Here is a 20,181-nt window from a genome sequence, read left to right on the forward strand (position 1 = left end):
TTGCAAGCAAGAAGGAAATTAAACATCCATTTACTGAATTAGGTTTATGATGCATAATGTGATCCATTTGTCTTAGAAAAGTTTTTGTAAAATGGGAACTCATCGATCCGATCCGTCTTGTATTTGGGTTAATCGAAGTCGGGATTGTCCTAGACGAGTGCTGAAGAGGAAACAGGAGCCGCACCAGGCAGCCTATTGAGTCGCGAGCCATAAGGTGATATAAGGGAGCCTGTCTAGGTTTGAAAACTGGAAATCAGAGGGCCTGTTTAGGCGGGGGTCAGGCGACGACCTAAATGGCGTCTCCTGGTTGTTTTAAAAATGTTTATGAAATAGTTGGTAAAAGTCGTTTGTAAAAGGGTGTCAAAACCCGTTTTGTTGAAAAGGTCGTTAAGCCCGTTTTTGTGCTAATATGAAGAACGGGACTAGACGTAATTATTATTATGTTGATAATATTCGATGTCGGGTTCGGTTTTGCAAGCTTGACATGAATAGTTGTAACACCCCAATACACCAAGGTGCCTTACCAAGACCACCCAATGCAGGATAGTGCTACCATCTCGGATACCCGAGGCAATGAATATCAAATAGACCATAAAAAAACGTACTTTAACTAAATGGTTTAAGTGAATACAACAAAACCCAAAAACTGTAAAGTATGATACAACTGTTCCAAAACCAAAACCAAAATCAAAACCAAAACAAAAACCAACTAAAGTAAATATAATGTTCGACAACACAGCGGAAGACTTCTAATAGACTCGTGGTGACTCATGCCCGACTAATCCCTCGCGCATCCAAATCATACCTGCTCAATAACTGCTCACCATCCCCGAATGGATCACCACAGTTTTAAAAACAATTAAACGGGGTTAGTTACTGGTTACACAATATAAGATTAAACAACAACAATACACAACACAATTCTCCAACACCGTCACATCACCAATCACCTTGCTAGCCTGAAGGTCTAGCCCTTCCAGATTACGGCCGCAATCAGTAATCCACTCCGCCAGTGGGGGACCGCAGCCCTTCCCACCTAAGCCCCGCTCATCTATACCGAGCGCAAACCCATGTTCCTTAATGTGCACATCCCCTCTTGTGGTGGGTTCCACAAAGGGCAAATCAAGGACGTGAAGCCACTCCCACAAGTGACTCCACTCAGCCGAGGGCGCACCTCGCGAACCACAGACAAACAACACAACCAACTTCAACATCAACAATTCCAATTCAATTACAATATAAACATATGTCATTAACCAACATCCAACAATCAACAACCAACAACTATCTCATGGTCATGTAAACAATAACTGTGTAGGAAACCCTACCTGGAATGCAATCACCACAATTCGACACAATCAGAAGATCAAAAGGGCTCCTCTACGAAATCACCTCCTATAAACACATAATCATACAATTACAATCTATCATCAACAATACTCCCAATAATCCCCAATTCACCCAATTAGGGTTTAAACAAAACTAATGAATCGACATAAAAACGGTACAAGAATCTTACCCACAATACGATGGTCTCAACGGTATAAAGAACTCCGAAATCCGACGACTCTAGCCCCTTGGATTTGATAGCAATGCGAAAAGAGAGTGTAACGATGTTTGTTTTATTGTAAAAATGTTTAGAACTTGGTAAAAGTAAAAGAAATAGGTAACTTCACTTTATATAATATTCCACGCATTGCTATAAAAAATCGGCAATTAACGCGTAAGACCGACTTACTCGATCGAGCAACTGAGGCACTCGATCGAGTAGCCCCTACTCGATTGAGTACCCAACAGGCAGTACTCACTCCAGAATGCAAAACAGATTTACTCGACAGAGTAAGCCCTACTCGATAGAGTACCTAACAGCTCATAAATCTGAGGTATTACGGTCTTCCCTCCTTAAAAACAAACTTCGTCTCGATGTTCAAACCCAACCTGTTGGGCAAGAATTGTCCTGTCTAATCAGCCAAAAGTCAGGCAAAGAAATATCAATCATAGCCTAAACGGAAGTAACTCAATACAAAGCATACTATACCCAGGCAGGTGCTAGCCAGGAGGGAAAGACAAGTCAGGCCATCTATCTAAGCCAACCCTAAAGGGATAACTCATCAGCTGAATGTTGGGCACTACTAGAATGAGTCAGGCAACAACTAAAGCACAACTAAAACCTAGAGAAACGGTTCCTACATTAATGAAAGACCTATCCAACAAAATATGCGAAATATATGGAGCAGCTGACTGAGCAAAGATAACGGTAGGCGGATTATAGAGTCAAACAACCACCTCCGAGTAAATAGGGCACGAGGCCTATTACCTAGGAACATCCAAAACAAACATGAAAGAGCCGTTATTTGCAAGATATAAATAGTAAAGCAGAAGAAAGAAAGAGGATAATATATTATTCACTCAACCTTACTCTCATTTCGTAATTGTAATCAACTTGAGCATATTTACTAAGCATTTATACTCTACCTCTAGCCTGACATACATATTCCTTGTCAGGATACACTAATAGATAGTAACAATCCCTCCTGGCTTGGTGCCCATGGTTTTTTCCCTTATTCCTAGGGTTTTCCACGTACAAATCTCTGTCTTTCACTTTATTATTCATTTTTTAAGTTATTCATCGTACTAGTCAGGCATAATTATTTGAGTTAGATTGCCCTCCAATTAAATCCCTGGCAAGACTTTATCTCCGTGTGAAATCTTGCAAAAACAATTGGCGCCTACCGTGGGGCACCTAGTGATGAGTCATAATTATATACATACTTATGCCTCCCCTTAATTGCTTTTGATACGGTTTTCGTGCTAGTTTGTATCAATTACATGCCTTTTATGTTAGAATGTCGATACTTCCGCTTTTTGATGTTCAATGCAGGAATGATGCATTTGAGGAGCAAAAGAATGAAATGGGCATCACGGAGTAGGCATGTAGGAATACACGGAGCATGGCACGGGAATCCATAAGAATGAAGGAAGAGAAGTTAAGAAGAAAACACGAAGAAAGGAGCTGAAAAGGGATGATGCCTCGATCAACTTGATCCGGGCTCGATCAAGGAAGAGGTGACTCGATCGAGTAAAGCCGGGCTCGATCGAGGAACCACCCATTTCTTTAATTTCCGCAATTTTCCTTAAGTCGGTTACAATTTTTTATAAATACCTAATATCGTACCCTAGTTTATTTACGCTTTAATTTCCGTTATTTTCGTAGAACTCTTCTAAAAACTCTCTTAGAATACTTTGTTTAGTTTAATTATTGTTCTTACTTCCGGATCTAAGCTATTTTATGGTATTATTCTAATCTTTCTTCAATAATTATTACTTCAATTACTTGTTCATATTTTATGTTCTTAATTATGCTTTCTATTATTGCTATTGTTGTTATTATAATTAGTATGAGTAGCTAAACCTTTAATCTAAGGAGAAAGGAGAATCTAGGTTCTTAGAAGGGGATTAAACTAATGAATTGATAGTTAAAATGGCTTATTTGTTGCTGTTCATGTTATTGTTGTTCATCTAGTAATTTAATTACTGGCCAGGGTTAATTGACTAGTATAGCGATTTGAAACTTTCACCGACCGGGTTAGAATCAATATAGGCTACGATAACTGAATAGAGATAATTTAATGATAGCGATTGCATGTTAAATTAGATCTAAAGGAATATTGAATCGACCGATCATATAACCTTAAACAACATAATTATCTCTATCAATGAATTAAATCACACCCCGCATGACTACCTAGTGAACTTGAATCCCTAGACTCTTTAATATTACTGTTATTCATCCTTATTTTACATTGTTATTAGTTGCTAGAAAACAAACAATCAAAACCCGCATAAGTTGTTACTTTAAGACAGACTTAGGCATTAGAAAATAGATTATTACCGCCTCCCTGTGGATATGATACCCTACTTACCGCTAGCTATTGTTAGTAGTATTATAGGATTTATTTTGATTAAGGTGATACGGCTTTAGCCTTATCAAATTTGGCGCCGTTGCCGGGGAGGCAACAATTTTTCTGTTTGTTTCTGTTTATTTTTGTCTATTGTCTCAGGGAGCTTCAGTTCCTTAAGACAGTTTTATCTTTTCTTGTTGTTTTCATGTATACCCAGGTCTAACAGGTTAGAGATTATACCTTTTGATCCCGAGCCAGAAAAGACTTTTCGGTACAGACGAAAATTTCAAAGGGAAGTAAGTCAGGTGGAAGACTTGATTACACTTGACTACGAGTGGTATACTTTCGCAGAAGGTTCGTCATTTGATGAGGACACACTTATTTCTGCACCTGTGATTTCTACGACACCAAAGATGCCGACCTTGGCAAGTCATCCAGAACCCATGGTTGCTTCTATTCCTAAAGGCTTCAAGCTACCTACCACTGATAAGGGGACTTTTGAGATCAAGCCTTCATACATAAGCTTGGTTGAGAGAAATATGTTTGGAGGAAAAGCTGGAGAGGACCCCACAAAGCATATGGAGAAATTTGTTACTTATTGTTGTTCTATCCCTTTAACAGCTGGGGTGGCTCAAGATCAAGTGAAACAGAGCTTATTTCCTTTCTCTTTGAGTGATGATGCAGCTGCGTGGTTATGGGACTTAGACATGGAAACCGTTGCAGTTACTAATTGGACATCATTGGCTCTTGCATTCTACAAGAGGTATTTTCCACCACAGAAAACTAATGCTCTTAGAAGTAAGATTACAAGTTTTAAGCAAGGTCCCACCGAAGAATTTAATGAAGCTTGGATTCGTTTCAAACGACTAGTTCGGTCCGTTCGCCACCATGGTTTCGAAATTTGGTTCCTTTGCAACCAGTTTTACAATGGGTTGTATGAGAATCACAGAGCCTTGCTTGATTCAGCTGCTAATGGGAGATTCCAAGATAACACTAATGACGGTAATGCTTGGAAGTTGATTGATCAGATAGCTACTCACACAGCTGAGTATGGTAACCCCAGAGGAAGTAAGAGAGGAAGCGGTTCATATAATGCTATTGTAGCGCAGCTAGAGGCCCTCACGGCTCAAATAGCCGAATTGAAGACTACTTAGTCTTTGAATAATAAGCAAGAGACGGTTCACATGGTTCAACAAGAAGTGTCCTGCGAGAGATGTGGGAGAGATGGCCACACTGCGGCCAAGTGTATGAGTACCATTGAGCAAGTTCATGCCTTCCAATATGCCTTCCAATATGTTAAGCAAGTCAGAATGCTTATGCTTAAGCCCCGCCGCAAAATACTTATGTTATTCCTCCAAATCGTGGTAACCACCCACAAGGAAGCTTTGTACGGAAAAATTAAGGAGGTTTTTAATAAATTCAACCTCCTCCTCAAGCTCCTAATGTGGACATTGGCCATGGGGGCGCTTGGGACAAGCGTTGCATTTGTGGAGTCGCCACCAATTTTTATGGGAAATTGGAACCATTCGAATACCTCGTGCCATGTCAAGACACAAAGTAGTGACATGAACACTAAGAACTCGTTACCCTTAACATTCTATGTCTTGAATGACTCTCGTGGATGTCAATGAACACGGATGTTCACAGAGATCTGGAGTAAGGGGTGAGGGTACGTATTAGCAAACTCTTTAATCGAACACCAAATCCCGCCCGCCTCGATAGCGGCCTCTACTAATGATTGGGGAAATCGTTCATATTTGATATGTCGTCGATTATATGCATGCAATGCAACAAACAACGTTTTAATCCTAACATGTGAATTCAAATGTTTGACGAAACAAGATTAACTAAGTTAACGTTTAGTGATTGCTCGACTCGAATGTATGTAGAAAGTGCCCTCGTTAGAGGATTTTGATTAAGTTGATTGATGTGCAGTGGTCAAATTCGTCGGTCATGCATTGTGACTGGAACTCAGAATTATCTGAGCTTACGTGGTCGATTGATCAAGCACGTAGGCGTCTAAAGCTTAGAGCACGGTCTTAGAATGCAAAGGGAGAAGAGAATGGCGGACACTCACGTGAAAAATATGGAGACCGAAGGTCTCTATTTATACTAAAATATGTAAAGAGTTATGGAATGACTCAAACTTTGGAAAGAAATCACGGAAAAAATATGAAAACAGGCAGAAACGAGCTGGAAAAAGGGCGCAGCAGCTGCTGCGATCCTTCAAAGAGGCGCAGCATCTGCTGCGTCATTTCCCCAGAGGTTTCCTCCTGCGGAAGAAAGATTTACGCGTTTCTATTATAGAATTGCGGTGGATCTCTACTTCTTTATTCCTTAAAATAAGATATAAGAGATATATTTTACCAAAAGATAAAAAATTAAATTATGGAATAAATATCCGGAATATTCTAGAGCATTCCGACTCGGCACTTTAAACGGTTACTTAGAAAATAAAGCGGTTTTTGACCCAGACTCCAAATGAACTCTAATTACTGTTAAAACGACCGTATAGGCGCGTAGATGACGACCAAGGGGTAGACACAAGTATTTGAGCTATCACTTGACGATAAACTTACGGATTGTCATAAATCATTCCGCGTGCCAAACATGCGGCCCAATCATCACTGGGTGGTTAGCGGAAGGTGTGGAAATGAGGTATCTAAGGAGCCCCACTTTGACTGAGGCTTGGATAAGGTGAAAGTCAAAGTATAGCCATCAGGTCGATCGAAGATTACAACCTGACGACTATGGCGACGCGAGGCGGTTCAAGGGGTCTGAACCAAGGACCTGTCGTCGGGAACATTTTAGAGTTTGTCGACTATCGGGGAGGGTCGTTTAAAGTCCATTAGACTATGTAAGGAAGCTCGCCAGCCATAAGAAGAAATCATACCTGAGACTTCTTTATCGAGATGCTTCCAGAGGTGCGTAGGAGCTAAAGGTAAGCGTAGGAGCTGAGGGAAAGACCTAAAAAATATATAAGGATTGTGCTAGGGTGTGGGACCCTAAAGGAAAACATCATACATAAGGCGGCCTAAGGGTAACCAAGGTTTGGGTGTATGAACCCTGAGAAAAGGCGATCCTAAAGGATTATGATCCTATAGGTAGAGGCTAGGTGCATGAACCTGGGTAGTTTGGGAACCTAAGAGAAGGTTGGTATAAGAACAAATAAAATTGAGGGTAGCAGGATGTCGGTAGAAACTGCAGGGGGAATTTGCTTGCGTCGGTCTCAAGCGAACTCTTGTCGGGGAATATGTTGATGATTCTGTCTGGATTGAATCATTTCTTGGGAAATCTGCTTGTATCTGCTTCCAAACAAACTCCATCTCTCAAGAAGTGCAATCGGCTGTCATGAACCCTCGCTGAAAATAAAGTGTCGATAAAGTAGTGTCTTAAAACACCGTCAAAGAAAATAAAGAGGCTTGACTGATAGTGGCGCGTCCTAAGCACCGCTGGATATCCGCTCGTTGTTGCAAGCGAAATCCTGAGGAAAGATCCTTGCTGGGAGATAAAACATCGTGACGGTTTTGCAGTTCGTTTAGAAAAATATACGGGTTCAGACGAAAATAAATGCCCAACAAACCAAATACAAGATATAAGGCGTTGGAGAAGAGGCGCACAAGACTTGGGCCCACAAATAACGAATTTATAACGAATTTTCAAAAATTGAGCTGGAAGGATGCTGGAGAATAGGCACAACAGGAGCTGCGGCTCTTGGAAAGGGCGCAGCAGGAGCTGCGTCTTTTCTTGGGCTTGTCCTTGTCTTAGCAAAATGCGATTAAAACCGTGTATAATTCATAATTACAAAAACATAATTTCCTTCAAAACTCTCTCAAATTCCAAATAAAATCCGTCAAAACTTGATCAATTCGTGCCATTAATCATGACTAATCGAGGTATGCATCACATTATTGCTTTTAATTCTTGTTTTTGATCGAATTAGAGCCGGAAAAATTAGGGTTTCCCCTCCCTTTATGTCGAAAATTTGGGGGTTTTGCCTCTAACGGATTTTTTTGATAAAATTGATGATAGAAATGGATAATTGGTAATGTTAGGAACATAACCATGTATTGTTTTCGAATTTTCGTCAAGTATTGAGCATTTGAGCGAAATTGAGACGGTTTCTCAACTGTTTCGAAAATTGCTTCGAAAATGCCTTTAGGATTTTTCATTTTTGATGAAATTTGTTGTTTTGGAACCCTTGTGTAATGGGTAAACTTGCTATCATGTCGGATTTTTTATTTGTGATGACTTTTTCAGGACACTTTTCTAGGGCATAATTGTTATTATAGCGAAATGCTGCCGAAATTTCGACTCAAACCCATGACTTGGCTTGAACGTAGACATGACTTGACCCACTATTCCACATGAGTGGCCGGTTTTTGAAAGAAATGGCCAAAGATGGCGAGAAAAGGCCACCTTAGGGCTTGAAAAAATGCTTGAAACGACCTCACCGAGGCTTGTCGTGGCTTGACGTGGCCTGATTTACATTAATCTTACAGGTGACATTCCTTCTACGTCGGGTAGGGCTCCCATAGACGTAGAATTTGACCCTTATCTTGCTCTTGTAGGGGGGGGAGAGAGAGAGAGAGAGAGGAGGTGATTGAGGAGGAGGCTGAGGAGGTCCCGAGGCGGGCCAACATGGGTCGTGATGGTCGCCAGCTAGTGGGTGCACCTGAGTGGGCTAAGAAATGGGATGGTAGACATCTCATTTGGGCGGCAGAGAGCCACCTGTCTTACAGGACGGCGAGGAGTCTGGTAAGTCTCGACCTTGTCATTTCCTTATTGCCTTTCCTATTTGTTTGTCGTTTCATTTCTCATTTGTCTTGTGCTAAAGTTATCATTGTTTCAAATTGATAAAGGAGGCCAGGAACATGAGGAATTTCCTGGTTACTCGACGATGATGGACGCCTTCGGGAGACTATCAGAAGAGGAGAAGGCCATTGTCGAGTTGGGAGCCTTCGGGGCTCTGGTGGGAGCTTGGAGAACGATCAGGGAAACGAAGATTGAGGCTAACCTTAGCCTGATTTGAGCTTTCCTTGATCCGTACCGGGACACGAAATCGACTTTTCATATGCCGTTTAGAGAGGTCAGGGTCACTTTGGAGGACTACGGCATGATCTCGGGTCTGCCATGTGGAGAGTAGGTTTTGGTGTGGCCGTTGACGGCCATGAGAGTGGACTCAGCCGAGACAAGGAGGCTGATCGGCTGGAACCTAGCAGAGGGTGCTGCCAGTGTTCCTGGGTTGGTGCCGAGTTCTTACGTCAGGGACTACATTGCGGGTAGGACCCCGGCGACGGTAATGATGGACGGGAGGAATATGGCTCCTCCTCCTTGTACTGCAGAGCAGAGGGCCCGCTTGTGGCTGTGGTGGTTCTTGTCTTTTATTTACCTCGGAGAAAAGGAGGAGACGCTGTCGACGAAGCTTCTTCCTTTTTTATCTGACTTGACTGCCCTAGGTCGGTGGGACTGGGTTACTCCTGGATTTGCGGTCCTCACTCCCTACATGAGGGCTATGGTACATCCTGAGCTGATGGAGAAGGGGACGTCTCCTGCTACTGTCGGTCCCGTGCTCTTGTTGGAGGTATGAACCTTTCCTTTGCATTTATGAAAGATCATTATTCCTTTCTTTCTTTGTTTCTATTGAATTATAAAAGATCATCATCATAAAAAAAAAATAATAAATCATTGTCTTGTCTGCAGGCGTGGGTGTACTCCTACTTTCCCAGCTTCGCGCCCAAGAGGACGGAGCCTGAGCCGAGGGCGTACCCTGTCGTGAGAGACTGGGTAGTGTGCCTGATGTGACTCATATTTGAGCATATTTAGTCCCCGAATTAACCTCGTTCCTATGCTTTATAGCACATAATTAGGTCATTTACTATCTTTAGTTTCCCATTTTGCACATTCTTTGAGGTTTTGTCCCCTTTGGTAGGAAAGGAGTGCTAACCTTGCATCTATGAGGCGGAATGGAGCTAAATTGATCACATCTATTGACCAAACATCAAAGAGAAGACCATACTAGAAGGCCTAAGTAGATAATAAAGTGAAATGGGCAATGATGAAAGGATCCTTGCATCCCCGACATGATCCTTGCGGATTGTTGAGGAGCAAAAAGAAGTAAAGCATACTGTCCCAGGACCCGAGCGGATTATGCATAATACGGGCGTCTCTGAGCAGCAAGATCCGAGCGTCTTGTGCCCAGGACGAGCGTCCCACAACACCCTGATCCGAGCGTCTCACCAGTGATCCGAGCGGATCACAGGGCAGTACCAACCATGCCACAGCTCAAGACGCACGGGATGAGCAGATTGACACGGGACCAGCAAAAGGGATATGCTCATTTCCTTCGAGAGGAGCATTTCCTCAACTTTTCTTAAGGTCTTAATAGTAATTTAAGCCCTTAGTAACCCTAATCTTTGTACCTAATCTTTAGTATAAATACCCTTTTGTACTACCTAGATTAGCATCATCTCTTTATGCTCTCTTAATCATCCTTTAATCAAGTAGTAATCTTGTAATCAACTCTTAATCAAGTTATAATAAAATTCTCAATCTTAATCTTTCCTTAATTTCTCTATTGTTCTTCATTTATTTTGGGTAATTAGAAGATTATTTGGGTTTATTTGGAGGATTGACAACCTTCCATCAATCATCAAGTACTTCTATTATTCTTTGCTTTATTATTTGGAATCATCTTCATAGGTATAATTCTCTCTTAATCTTGTTTAATTATTGTTAATCACTTTCATTTATTCGTCACGTTTTGCCTTGCTAATATGATTGACAACCTTGTTAGCATGTTGAACTTGATAATGAGTGAGTAGTTTCCTTAACTAGGGTTAATGGGGAATTAGGGAAAACCAACATGGGGATTGATTCATACTTAATCTAATATGTTTTCATAATTAATTTGCTTGCTTGTTCCGATTTCAACTTATGTACATGTTATGTTTGATGAAATGCGAGCCTATGAATCCTTGCATTTTTTAGCCATCACCTATCTTTTCAATGAGACTTGTAAGCTTATACACAAACTCGAGTCTAATAAGACCATGCATATAGTTGAATAGGAAGGATTAAGTCGACTTGTAGGTGTTGTACAATCTAATCGATTTTGCTCAGGGACCCAAACCTTCTTAGGGATTGTAAGCTTATACACCAACTCGATCCCATCACAACAATAAGTGCTTGCATCTAGTAGAGAACATGTTTGTATGTGATGGGGCATATTCTGCACCAGCTGACCGAGTCAACATATTGAGCAAGGTCAAAGTCAAAAGACAGCAAGTCAACGTATTAGACAGCCTAACCGATGCAGCCTGTCGGCCTGTCACTTGGGTCTCGGCTAGGCAACTAGCCAGCCGGGAGACATATCCGCGTACTCACATCCAAGTCCCCTCGGCATGGAGTCAACCAGGCCAGCCGGCCTGCCATGGGTCCCTCGGCCGAGGGTAGAACGATCTTTCCACCGCTCGCCACTTGGCTACCACGTGACAAAAGGTGAAAGTCTATAAATACTCCTCAATCCTCATTGAGAAAACGATCCATAATCCACAATTCATCCTAAAACTCACTATTAATCTGGTATAAACTCCCTTATCTCTCTACAATATACTTTGCCAAGTAACACACAACTTAATCCCTTTAAGTTTAGTGACTTGAGCGTCGGAGTGAGTACGCTCGGTACCAAGCCGAGCCCTCAGTTTGTTCATCTTTACAGGAGAGACCGAAAGGAAGAGACAAGCAAAGACGTCATTCAACAAGCTTACGTGGTCACAAATCCTGCCCCGGAATTACACCCGGAACAATTGGCGCCGTCTGTGGGGAAACATACTAAAAGCTAGTCACCTACCTTACAAAAAAAAAACCATTCAAAGAGCTAAGAAGATGTCAAAACAGCCAGAACTTGTGAGTGTAGAAACCGAATTCTACCAGGATGACACGTTCCCTAATTCTGAGATCGGGCAGTCCCCCACCGGCCGAGTGATTGAGCCGGTGAAGTACGGGATGCCAAGAGAGCCAGAAACACCGCTGCCCACCAGCCAAGTCACTGTCATGGGACAAGTGGTCGATGCAGCCAAACTGAAGCTGTTCCTGGACCTGATGGGTGGTACGCCGGTCACCCCTGTCACGACGACGGTGACGGCAGTGCCTCCACTGGTGACCAGGGCCCACAAAGTAACTCCGAACAACTTGACCGGAGTAATACAAGGAGCTGGGCATGCAAGGACGCCGGCGGAGCCCGTGTTGCTAGTGGCAGACCAAAGTCCTTCCCCCACTCGTGGGAGGACAGCGTCGTCGCGGCAACAACGAGGCCACCCCTGGAGAAATAAAGAAAGAAGTCCGAATCTCCAAAGTCGGACAACGAGAAGCCCTTCCCGCCACGGGGAGAGAAGCCGGACTAGGATTGCGAGGAGCCGATCGCCGCGTGTCATTCGGCACTTGGTCAGACAGCCCCTCAATGCCTTTGTCCTCGAAGTCCCGGTGCCGACCAAACTGAAGCTGCCGCCCCTATCATACAAAGGGGATAGCGACCCAACCGACCACGCCGAGACTTTCGAGTCGTACATGTCGGTATGGGAGCAGCCTGATGAGTTGTGGTGCCGAGTCTTCCCAACGACCCTCCATGGCATGTCTCAGAGTTGGTACAAGGGGCTACCTAATGGCTCGGTGTACTGTTATGCCGACCTAAGGGACAATTTCATAGCCCAATACGCTTGCAACAAGCGAAGGGCCGTGGAGACATCAGATCTCCCGACTATCCGACAGGGGAGGACGAGTCCCTCGGAGCTACGTCAAGAGATTCGACGCTAAGGTTCAGCAGATTCATGAGCCGAACATCGAATCGGCGGCCTTCGACCGATGAAGGGCTGCCGAAAGGCGAGTTCAAAAATGAGCTCATCAAGTGCGAGGACCTCAACCTAGACTCCGCCAGAAAGATGGCCGACCGAGCCATAAAGGTGGAGGACTATCGCAAGACCTGGGTAGGCCACAGTGAAGCTGGGCACCCAGAAAGGAGGGGCCACCGGGACAACGCAGACGAAGGACGCCGTGACATGAATAGGTCACGACCTGAAAGATTTAACAGGAAACAGAACTCGGCGGGCGCCGGGGGGAGTTCGGGACCATACACCCCGAAACGGTACGGCGGTCTCACCCCCCTGGTTAAATCACCTGCCGAAGTCTTCGCCCTAAGCAAGAACGAAGGGCAGAAATGGGCAAGGCCCCCCAAGGCGAGGGGGACGGCGACCTTAGCCAGTTCTGCGACTACCACGGCCAACCCGGCCATAAGACCGACAACTGTCGGCATCTGAGGAACGCCATCGAGGAGCTGATCCGAAAGGGGGCCCTCAGAAAGTATGTAGCTGGAGGCCCAGAAACAAGTTCCGACGGGGCGAATAGAAAATCAGTATTCTAGAGGATGAGAGTGATCCAGGTTGTAACCGGAGGAAACGAGAACGGTGGGTCTGCTAATGGGCACAAACGGCACCTAAACGAGCTATACCAAGCCATCAACTTTGTGCCCAAAACAGCGACCCCCGCTTCCACCGTCCCCGATATAACCATCGGAAAGAAGGACTACGAAGGAGTCATCGCCCCCCACAGCGACCCTCTCGTAGTCCACCTAGACATAGCCAACCACTTGGTGAAGAGGTGCCTGATTGACACAGGCGCCTACACGAACATCATGTTCAGGGAGTGCTTTCTCAATCTCTCGGTCAAGATTGAAGACCTCCCCTCGCACCAACCCGTCGACAGCCTTTCTCGGGCCGGCCTGGTACCCTTGGGGTCAATCAGACTGCCGGTGATGTTCGGCTAAGCAGATGCGGCCAAAAATGTTTGGTCTGAGTTCGTGGTCATTGATGGTTCGTCTGCCTACAATGTTCTCATAGGCCGAGTCACTTTGAGCGAGGCCGATGCTGTGATGTCCATCTGGGCCCTGACATTGATGTGTGTCTCGGACCGGGGGGAAGCACAAAAACTCGTCTCAAAGGACGAAAGAGACGAAATTGTCAATATCCAAATATCTGCCAGAGGGTGCAACATGCATTCCCTCAAAGTCGCGAAGAAGTCAGAGAAAGGGAAGAGCCCATCCTTACAACAGGAGGGTGATCCGATGAGCACCAACAACGTCGGCATGGTCGAAGGAGCCCAGACCGAGGAAGTGGAAATTGACCCAGGGCGCACCGTAACTGTCGGTGTCGGCCTGGAGCCAAAATTCAGAGCCGATCTCCTGGACCTGTTGAGGAAGAACAAAGACGTCTTCGCGTACTCAGCCGCCGAGATGCCAGGCGTGAGCCGGGAGGTGATCGTTCACAAGCTGAACGTACTCTCCACCGCTCGCCCTGTCAAGCAGAAGATGAGGAACTCGTCGGCCGAAAAGGATGAGGCCATCAAGGCCGAGGTAGACAAACTATTAGAGGCGGGCTTTATCATGCCTTGTACTTACCCTGAGTGGCTAGCAAATGTTCTAATGGTAAAGAAGTCATCAGAGGGGTGGAGGATGTGTGTTGATTTTACAAATCTTAATAAAGCATGCCCCGCCGGTGGGGGACTGCCCCAAAGATTGCTATCCCTTGCCTCGAATAGACAGTTTAATTGATGCAACGGCAGGCTACACTATGCTGAGCTTGCTAGACGCCTTCTCAGGATACCATCAGGTATTTATGGCCGAGGAAGACATGCCTAAGTGCGCATTCATCACCATACACGGCACATACATGTATAAAATGATGCCGTTCGGTTTGAAAAACGTTGGCGCAACTTACACTAGGCTGGTGGACAAAGTGTTTCAAGATCAAAAAGGGCGAAACATCGAGGCTTACGTCGACGATGCTATTGTAAAAAGCAAGTGTGACAACGAGCACTTGGCCGACTTGAGCGAAACATTTTGTTCACTAAGGAAATACAAGATGAAACTTAAGCCAATGAAATGCAACTTCGGTGTCCGGGCCGGCAAGTTCCTCGGCGTGCTTGTCAGCGCCAAGGGAATTGATGCCAATCCAGAGAAAGTCCAAGCAATACTAGACCTGCCGGAGCCGAGGAATCGAAAAGAGGTTATGATGCTGACCGGAAGGATGGTGGCTCTCGCCCGCTTCATCTCTCGGTCGGCCGACAAGAGCACCCCATTCTTCAAAGTGTTGAAGGGGAATAAAGACTTTTACTGGGGGGAGGAACAGAGTGCGGCTTTCAAACAACTGAAAGCCCACCTACTAACTCTCCCGACCCTGTCCAGGCCGACGCTGGGGGAGACGCTATATCTATACTTAGCTATTACCTCGGCCATGGTCATGCGTCGTAATCGTCAGAGAAGAAAACAAGCAAGCAACACCCAATCTACTTTATCACCCATACATCACGCCCGACGAAAGAAATTACCCACTGATTGAAAAAGCGGCCTTCGCCGTCGTCGTTGCCGCAAGGAAGTTAAAACCCTACTTCGACGCACATCTCGTGACGGTCTTAACCGACCAGCCATTGGAGAAAGCCTTAGAAAAATTCGAAAAATCAGGCAGACTTATCAAATGGGCAGTGGAGCTATCCGGCTTCGGCATTCAGTACAAGCCGAGGCCTTCGATTAAGGGGCAAGCACTTGCAGACTTCCTAGCCGAGTGCACATACCAAGAAGAATCAAATCCCGGTGTGTGGGAAGTATACACCGACGGGTCCTCCACGGCAAACAGCTCAGGAGTCGGCATCCTTATCATCAGCCCTAACGGGGACAAGTTTGAGTACGCCTTGAAATTTACCTTCTCGGCCTCAAATAACGAATCCGAATATGAGGCGGTGATAACTGGAGTCGAGCTAGCTAGAGCTGCCGGGGCGGAGCATGTTGTGTTGAAGACAGACTCACTCTTAGTGGCTAACCAGATCAGAGGAGAGTATGAGGCTCGAGACGACGGGATGGTATGGTACCTGGAAAGGGTCAAAGCTGACACAGCAAAACTGAAATCTTTCCAAATACAGTGCATCCCCAGGTCTGAGAAGAACCGAGCCGACGCTCTCTCAAAACTTGCCAGTTCAAGCATCAAGTATGTCAGTCGAACCGTGCTGGTGGATATCAGGAATGCTAAAAGCATCACCGAGACCGTTGGCATGGTGGGCGACATCGAAGCCGAGACGACGTGGATGACTCCGATAATGAAATACAAACTAACAAAAGAGTTACCGGAGGACCGCAGTCTCTCTCAGAAGATAAAAAGGATCACCGCAAGGTACTTGGTGTTCGAAGGAGAACTATACAGAAGGTCCGTGATAAGACCACTTTTGAAATGTGTCGGCCTAGCCGACGCGGAGCTCATACTGACAGAGATTCACGAAGGCATCTGTGGACATCACATGGGGGCAAGAACGCTAGCCCACAAAGCTCTCCGAGCCGGCTACTTCTGGCCTACCATGCTTGAGGATTCCAGAGCTAAGACCAAGAAGTGCAAGAATTTTCAGATGCATGCTTCGGTGATACACGCACCTTCCCGAGACTTGCAACCAGTACTTAGCCCCCTACCATTTGCACAGTGGGGGATGGATTTATTAGGGCCATTTCCGACGGCCTCCGGAGGAAGGAAGTACCTAATCGTCGCCGTTGACTACTTCACCAAATGGGCCGAGGCTGTCGCGGTACCTGCTAAGACCACGGCGGCCGTAAGAAAGGTGATTTGGGAGAACATCATAACTCATTTTGGGTTACCCCAAGTCATGGTATTTGACCACGGCCGAGAGTTTTGGAGTGACATGGTGATGAAGTGGCTAGAAGAGCTCGGTATCAAATTTGCATACTCCTCCGTCTGCCACCCTCAGAGCAACGGGCAGGCGGAAGCAGCTAATAAAACAATCCTAAACGGGCTAAAAAAGAAGGTCGAAGATCTAAAGGGAAGGTGGGCTGATGAACTACCCGGCGTCATGTGGTCCCTTAGAACCACGAAGAAAGAAGCAACGGGGTACAGTCCATTCCACCTAGTCTATGGGTCTGAGGCCGTCCTGCCAATTGAAGCAGCGGTGCCGACATTCAGAACGAAAACCTTTGACCTAGTCGAAAATGAGGAAGGCCTGAGAGCCTCCCTAGACCTGGTCGAAGAAAGTCGAGACACGGCACGGCTCAACTTGGCAGTGTATCAAAACCGGATGAGAAGAGCATACAACCGTAGGGTCCACAAAAGGTACTTAAGAGTAGGAGATCTAGTCCTAAGAAAGTCGGCCGCCACAAACAAAGGAAACGTCCATGGAAAAATGACGGCCAACTGGGAAGGACCCTACAAGGTGGTTGAAGAAATGAGGTCGGGGACATACCGGCTGACGGACATGGAGGATGTTCCTTTGATGAGCCACTGGAACACGGACAACTTAAGGAAATATTTTGTATAACGGCGGAGGTGTCCGAGACCGTTGTGGACACCCCAACGCATGATTACACCTTATGAAGAATAATCCAAGTTTTCCATCAAAATACTTATCCCCTCCATAGTCATGCCAGAATAGACACCACGGCCAAAGCCGAGCAGTCACGCCAAATGCAGTTGGTACTCGCGAAAGCAACCAACATGCTTAGGAACGTATAAGTACAGTTGAGACGCAAATCTAGCCGACTCGGCCAACCGAAGGCCCGGCAGAGGAAGCGATCAATATGTCTACAAATACGAACGCTGTCGAAGCCATAACCTCGATTGCCTCGGCCAAAACCGGGAGTGACGGGGACACAACGACCGATACGCTAATAGGAACGTATAAGTACAGTTGAGACGCAAATCTAGCCGCCTCGGCCAACCGAAGGCCCGACAGAGGAAGCGATCAATATGTCTACAGATACGAACGCTGTCGAGCCGTAACCTCATTTTACCTCGGCCAACACCGGGGGCGACGGGGACACAACGACCGATACGCTAACATGTTCACAACGGTGGTTGGGAAGCGCAAATCTGACCGCCCCGGCTAAGACCGGGGGTGGTGGAGGAAGCGACCGACATGCCAACATGTTTAAACGTTTAAGTATAATTGAGATGCGCCTTCTAACTGCCTCGGCCAAGCCGGAAGTAAAAACGAAAAAGCACTCAATATGTTGAAACGTAAGAAGACAACTTAATGGAGGCAAAATAAACAAACTTTATTGAAAATGTTTACAGGTGAAGGCAAAACAAAGACGACGGCCGTCCCCATAGGGATAGCCTAACCACAACCTACCAAAAGTTTAACAAAAACAAAAAGTACAGCAAAAGATTACAGACATAAAACTTGAAGCGCCAAAAGGATGGCAGGGAGGAAAGGCTCAATAGTTGGCCCCGAACATTGAAGTCGTCAAGGGCGGGTGAATCCGGTGACGACCGCCCATCTCCCTATGCTTGTTTTTCGCGCCACCCAGCAGAGCAAAGATCACCATCGATGGGCCACCCGAGCCGACTTGGCGCCTTCACCGCTTTGCCCTCTCGCTTCCTCCCGGCCGCCTTCACCTTTTCAAAGATGGGCCGCCTTGGCCTCGGCCTCCTCAGCGGCCTTTGCCGCCTCTGCCTTCTCCGCAGCCTTTGCCTCCGCAGCAGCCGCCTTCTCATCAAGAAGCCGGTCAAAATCTTGCCACGGGAAGGGGTCTTTAGGAAAGAGCTCTTTGATTACTTCCCTGGTGGCATCTTCGGCCTGGTCTCGGTACTGGGCACACATGTTAGGGATGATGACAGTTTGGAGCATCTCAATGTCCTTCTCCCTCTAAGCAAGGATGGCCTTTGTGTTCCTGTGATCCTTAGCCTCGGTCAGATGCAGGGACTTCCATTTTTCCCTCTGCTCAACCATAGCATCGTAACCGCCCTGAAGCTTCTCTCTCTCCTCCCGCAGCTTAGCGACGTCGGCCAACGCAGCCTCAACCTTGGCTCTCTCGGCTAGGACCCGCTTCTCAACTTCCTCCTTAAGCTTTCGCTGAGTGAGGAGGTTCTCCCTGGTGGCGACGAAGTCCTTCTTCGCCTTCTCGGCCTCTTCCTTAGAAGCAGCAAGCTCAAGCCTAAGCCGTTCGAGCGCAGGAGCTGCCTCAGCCATGAGCTTTTCTTGCTCCATAATGTGAGCGCCGGCTATTTCAGTCCACTTTGCCAGCCTCTTGGACAACCTTGCACCCTCCGCCGCAATCTGAGCGGGGGAAACCTTCAGGGATGAGGAGTCGACGGTGACATTTTGATTGGCCGTCTGCACATGCCGCTTCTCCAATTGCCAGTCAGTGGGACCGGCAGCCCGTGGCGGTTGATCTACAAAAAATTCAGACAAAGCATCCATGTCAACATTCATTGACATGTCAGAGAGCCTGTCATCAGGAATGCCTAAAGAGCCCGCTAAATCCGAGCCGTAGGTTAGATCCGTACCAGCCTTGGCCTTCTTGGTTGGAGGGCCGGCTGACCCCTTTTCTTTCCCGGCATCGGTAACAGCAGCGGCGAAAGGCGTTGCCTCTTTTCTCTTGCTTGAAGGAGGAGGACCCTCCGCAATGGTGACCTCCTCTTCAACATCAATGATGACCACCTGCTCCTTTTGGACAACGGGGATTGCAGATTGAGCTGGGGTTGATGCCGTTGCCGCCGTAGACGTTGTCTTTGGTTTCCGGGCTGGCACGTTACCGGCAATCTGCGCCTGAGCCGCCGTCACATCCAGTGCCTTCAACTGCTGCTCCATAAGTTCGTGAGGAGCCGGTCTGCGATCACGTGGTCCGGCCTTAGGATGCCGCTCAACAACTCTCCCGTTCTCATCAAGTCCCAACCTCTTGAGGACGGGAGAGAGCGATTCCGGGCCAAATCGGTCTGAAGAAACGAAGCGGGAGTTAAGTAAAAGAAATAAACCAAAATTCAAATACAGAAACATAAAAAGCAAAGATGGGCCTCACACCGACCCCACTCACCCTGTTCGAGGGCCGGTATGAGGCCGACGTGGCAGAGCAGCTCATCCTGAAGAACGATCTGCGTCGGGGGCATCCATCCCTTCGGCGTGCCATCCTTCTCAGCCTCAAACAGCCTCATTGGCCGCGTTTCGTCCTCATTAAGATAGACCCTGCTGGCGTCCATCTTAAGCTTACTCCGGGAGACATATTTGTCATGCTCCCCTTGGTTCTCCCACCGCAAATTGACGCGGCTCTAAAAGGACCGGGGCAGCGAGTAGTCCTCCGGAACCTCAACGTATACCCACCGCCCCTTCCAGTCCTTGCAAGAAGTAAGCTTAGAGACGGTGATATAACCCGCTCGTCTCAGATGTTATACCACCCCGGGCCACCTAGGACAAATCATCGTCGAAGGTGGTGAAGCCGCGAAAAGAGGTTCACCGT

Source organism: Silene latifolia, chromosome X (assembly GCF_048544455.1).
Source record: "Silene latifolia isolate original U9 population chromosome X, ASM4854445v1, whole genome shotgun sequence".
Taxonomy (NCBI): domain Eukaryota; kingdom Viridiplantae; phylum Streptophyta; class Magnoliopsida; order Caryophyllales; family Caryophyllaceae; genus Silene; species Silene latifolia.